Below are 6000 nucleotides of genomic sequence, written 5' to 3'. Positions count from 1 at the left end.
GTGAATGACTTATTAAGGTCAATAAAAAATTTTTTGCATGTGACTTGTAATAATACAATTGCTAGAATTTAACATCCTCTCATGCATAGTTGCCTAAAGGGGGGAAACTAAATTACACATACGTTCTAATGACCGACTGGCTATGCTTTTATTTATTTCTTAATGGTGATTTGAGAACAAACAATGTGTTCTAAATCGTTGGTCTGTCTGTCTTTCTGCCTGCCTGGGCAGGAACGTTATGGCTTTCTTAATTCTCCTGTGTGATTTATCATCTCCAATTCATTGTTTTGCATAACTCTGCTCAAAATGAAGAAATGTCATTATTTTGCAGTGAAAAAGTTGTCATTTGCATAATGCCTGCCATTAATTATTGTGAGACTAATGCAGTTGTTGATATTTTTAGGGCACAGTGGTACATCCTGCACCTTGTATAATGTCATTCTGAAAACATTGGTAGTTAATAGGTGCCACAACACTGCACAAATGCAAGAAAAGAGGAGGCAAAAAAAGAGGAAGGGCACAGAATGGAACAGGCTGTGATCTTCATTTAGGTTTTTTGTTTCCTGAAGTACTTGGTGGGAGATGGCTAGAAACAAAAACTAGAGATAAGAAGCTGTGACACCCAGGAGGATGAGGGAATGAAGAAAGTGAAATGCTCCATTCTGCACATGTTAGTTGAGATGGACAAAACTAAAGCTGCCTTGTGCTGGTGATCCCTGGAATATGAGAAAATTCATGGGGGTAGTTAGTGACTGTTATCCCATAGCTGGCACTTTCCCCCTCAGAGAAGCCTTTTGTTATTTGTTTTAGTGGCTTATTTATTTTTACATTGGAGTTATTTTATGATTTCATTTCAAACATATAAAGTGAAAATCCCTGCATATACATAACAAATATTATTTTATAATGTCCTCTGAGTCTGTGAGGGGAGAACAAAACAAACAGATCTGACCCCTATTAAGAATTTAATAAATCTAGTTATTGAAGTATAGTTCTTTATTTCATTTTTGTGGATGAAGTTCACTGCTATTTGAAAGGGTCTCTTGATGCCTGCCACCAGTATCTGGAGAAAAATATTCTTTCCCAGTTAGACTTACACATGGCCAGAGGAAAACATCTTTTTCATTACTTTTTCACTGTAAAGCTAGCTGATTTGGCCTACAGATATTGGGGGTGGAAAGAGAAAAGAGCAACACTGTAGGCATCCATAAATTCTGTACATTGAGAACATGAAGCTGGACCATTTCCAGTGCTTTTTCCAAGAACTTCCATTGCTCCTGAAGTACTTAAGATGTCATGTTTTTTGAATAACGTGCATAGTAAATATAAATCATAATAATCAAGTGAAGCAAACACTTGAGTCCCAGGCTGACAGAAGCTTTCCTACATGTCTTGTACAACTAATACTGCTGCTGCAAGATAGTTCAAATGCAATAGGCATTCTTCTATGCCTTTTTTTTTCCTTTTTGGTCCTTAACAAAGAGTGTTAGTGAGCAATGTGTTAACCTATAGCAGTGGTTGCATGCTAATGGAGAAAAGCTTGTTCAGAAGGCCTATATCATCATAACCATGATTTATAGTATATTTAGCAGGAAATAAAAAGCCCTGGGATCCTTTGCTATTCTATAAGATTGCTAGGTCCTCTCTTTGTTTGCTTAGATCTTAAAATTCCAGAAAGAGAAAAAAGGGCGATTTACTCCTCAGATGCTGCATTTCACTGCCTCTGAAGGGCTGTTGTTTCTTCTCCTGTTTTCTGCCATTAGAATTAAAGCAACAACAAAGAGAATTAAACCGCAAAAGTTCAAATAATGCTAGAGTCTAACTGAAACCCACAAAGAGCAGGAAATTCATCTCCAAACAGTGCCAGTCTGTCCTCAGCTCACCCTATTGTCACAGAGAACTGAAAGTTGTTCCTACAGTGGGTGATCTTACCGACCACAAGTGCTGCAATTTGTAGTCACAATAGAAAACAATAGAAGAACAGAGATGGAGCTTTACTCTTGGTTTCTTGGCTTCAGTAAGCATGAAACAGACTCCTAATGTACACTAGGGTAGTTTTCTGTGTATTTTAATGTGCTTAGAGCACAAGTACAGTGTATAAAGTGTATTTCACAAAGTTGTAATTCATAGTCGTGAACTAAATCCCAACAGTAAGTTGCAATCTTTAACATTACAGAAATAATCCACATGTCAGTTGTTAGTATCTTATACTCAGACATGCCACTGCCCCTGCTTTTTAGAAAATAGAATATAAAATACCTCGTGTTGGTAAGAATACTACAGATAACCAATCAGGAGGAGAAATTTCTGCAAAACATTGTAAAAACTAAGTGCTAAAACCAATAATCTACCTCCAAGGGCTTTGCAAATGGCACAGCTTTTAACCCCTAGAACAGCTTTTCCCTCTTGGTCCATCCCTGGTATCCCTACCCTATTGAAGAACTTTGCTGTGGACAAGCTGCAGGTCTTTTGGAAGAGCACAAATCTTAAGAGTGCTCCTTCTGTAGAATGAGTTCAATAGATGCTTGGCAGTCTTTTGAATAAGATTTAAATTGCCTTCCTGTCTTTGATGTATATTTCCTGCGTGGCCACAAAGAAGTCACATCATTTCTCTCATAATTTTCTTAAATGAGGAATTATAATCATTCCAGACATCTAAGGATACATTGTGAGGATCAATTCACGAAGATGGTTGAGATATTCAGACACTGCAGCGATGAGTACCACAGAAGGGCCAGAAACAAAAAGCATCTTATTTCATGAAAGACTTGGATGCCTCTCAGTAAACAAGGCCTGGGGCCACACACTAAACAGGGAGGATAAAAAAAGAATATTTGAATTATTCTCATGCCTTGTTGCTCCCCATTATACAGAACACAAAATGTATAATCGTAGCATGTAAGACTGTATTGTAACAGTGCAGTTGTTGTGACAGGCTTCATCTTGATATTTTCTTACTTTTGAGTGCTTTTCTCTGTGACCTTAATGTTTCAAGTTAGTTTTTAAAAGATGTTTTTGGGTGGGGCAGTAGATTAACTGCAGATCCTGGAGAAATCACTGCATCATGTGGCTGTTGAATACCCATTAGAACCGAAGTGGCTATCGCTGGTGACTAATTAAGGTACATGGTTTTTAAGTTAGGAATGAATTCCACCAACTGGAAAACCAGCCAGCAAGGAAGACCTGTTGTATCCGTATCACAAGTTTCCTGAAAGAACACCCTGTTCTCTAAACAGTGCTCTTGCTGTTTCACTCGTAGGTCTTTGTTCTTAACAGAGTTTAGCTATAATTGTACCTGGGAAAGATATTAATCAATATCCAGCAAGTTGACAATGCTATTGTAAATCATCACTTGCAACCCTAATCCATGTGCTCCATAAATTCATTGTGAAGCCAGAATCCCTGTGATCTATGCGTTAGCTATCTTGAAGCTTAGCTGCTCTCTGATAAATTTGTCAGACTGGTTCGTCCTGCTGTTTAGAAAATGGCAGAAGAGCCTTCAGTTTCATTGTGCAAAGTAATGTGTTCTGCTTTTAGATCTTTGTGTTTAAAAGCCCTGGTACATCTTTCTGTTAAGATTTTGTCCAATTTCTTTTAGAAACCATTTTTACTTTTGGCATTGAAAACATACCATGCCAGTGAATTCCACAATTTATTTACATAATGTGTGACAAAGCACTTGCTTTTGTTTGTCTTGAACCTGGTACTTGATAACTTCTTTGACTGCTTCCTAGAAATATGTAATTAGAATTTGGGAGCAGTTATTAACTGTTCACCTTGTTCTTATTTGTCATGATTTTATAAATCTCCTCTATATTTTCCTAAATAATTTATTTTCCAGGGCAAAGAATCCAATTCTTTTTCATCTTTCTTTGTGCAGAAGTTTTTCCATACTTTGAATATTTCTGCACTTTTTTCCATTATTTTAGATTGCTTACATCCTGTTTTGCAGTAGAAAGTCAAGCCTACATATAGTGTTCAGTATGTGAATCTATTATGGATTTATTTGAAGGGCATAATTATCAATTAAGTTTTGTTTTCTATTTCTGTCTCAATATTTCCCAGCCTCATCCTAAACCTCTGTGATCAATGCTGAGTATTGAGCTGGTGCTTTCACAGGCATACCTACAAGGATTCCCTACTTTCTTTTTTATGTAGTAGTAGCTAATTTAGATTCTACTGTGTTGTATGAATATGTGGGGTCATTTTCCCCATGGACGTTACTGTGTGTTATTAGCATTAATTTTCATTTTTCACTTTGTTGTGTGGCTTCTCAGTGTTACCAGGACTTTCTACAACATTTCAGTTTTAGCTTTTGCTGTATTTTTTTGAATGACGTGCAAAGTTGGTTGTACCAGTAGTCCTGTTCTTTCCCCAGCCATTTACGAGCATATTGAACACAACAGGTCTTAATGCAAACTGTTGTGGGACTCTGATAGTAGTTGCCTTCCATTGCAAGAACTGAAAGTTTATTGCTTCTACTTGTTGTGCAAACAGTTATTAATCTGAGAGGCTGTTTTCTCCTGTGTCATGGTATCTCTCTTTTAGAGTCTTTTGTCTTTTGCAAGGCTTTTCAATTGTTTTTGCTTTTCTTTTTTTAGCAAATACCACTACTTGAATCTCTTGCAGATGTGCCCATTGAATCCTCCTGAAAACTCTGTAAATTTGTGAAACAGGACTTTTCTCTGCAAAAAACTAATGTTGTATCTTCCCTTTTTTTTATCTGCCCAAATGTGTGTTATTTATTATGTTTTTTACTGTTTCTGTGTTGTAGTTTATAGACTTTCTGAACTATGTGGGTCTTCCTAAAACGCTTTTTTTTAAATTGCCATTAAATCACTTTCTATTCTTTTAGAACCCACCTCAATTTTGTGCAGGAGTTACTGGCTAAGTTCTTTCACGTATGATTTTCTTTATAACTGTTAGATTGGAACCATTTTTTCTTTCTGTTGCATATTTTCTCAGACTTTTCAGAGAAAGGGTTTCACTTGCAAGCCTTTATAAACTTTTCCATAATGAACACAAGTCCAGAAAATTTGAGCTTTTGTTCTGTGAAAATATTTTTCACCTCATCGTTGGCCTTACAGATCATGTGCAGGGCATTTGGGAAAGTTGTTAATGGTTTCTTCAGTATCTTCTTGGGCCTGAGTTGTTCTACTAAAGCTTTATTAAAAAATAATAATTTTAAAAAGCACTATTTATTCATTAAATATTACTTCCCCTCTTTGGATAGTAGCTTTTTACTTCTAATAAACCCTTCCGTTAGACTCATTTAAAAAAAAAATCCTATTAGAGATGTTCTTTCACAGGTGATTATGTATTTGTTTTGTGAGTTCAGAGTAATGACTATAAATGCATTACCATAGGGCAACTTTAAAAGTTCCTGCATCTAAAGATGTATCACAATTCTCTCCTGGAGATTTTTGCCCCCTTGCAAAGTATTTTCATCTCAAGTGGCAATCAAATTATGACAGTTTACAACCTAGCATAGTCAGGTAAATCAAAACTGTTTCTGGATTTCTTTAGTACCTCAGGCTGTAATTTGTTGTGCCTGCCAGACAAACTGCTGAGATTTTCCTCAAAATGATTGAGGCAGACAACTGGGGGTCAGGATTATTACAGCTATTCTCAGGTAAGGCTTTCCTGTTACATGTAAGAGACCTGAATCTCTGATAACACATCTTCTAAGATCTTAAAGCATTTTTCTTCTAACTTCTTTTCAATTTCTCTTTTACTACATTCCTTACTTTGAATAGATTTTTTTTTTTTTTCTGAAATTACATACTGCCATAGTGGATTTTGCTGTTATTTTTTCAGTCGTATAGATAAATGATTTTACTTGCATTGTGACCATAATTGCAAGATGGTGCTTTAATATGCAAATTGAAGTAGGTTTAGTGTTCTTAGCACTGAATTAAACTCGTTCCTTCTTTCATAGGTTTTCTAACTAGCTGCTGCTTCTCAAATCTTCCTTTTTACATTTCATGGTCACTGTCAACA

This window comes from Tetrao urogallus (genome assembly GCF_951394365.1).
Source record: "Tetrao urogallus genome assembly, chromosome: 1".
NCBI classification, from domain to species: Eukaryota; Metazoa; Chordata; class Aves; order Galliformes; family Phasianidae; genus Tetrao; species Tetrao urogallus.
Note: the sequence above shows the minus strand (reverse complement) of the source record.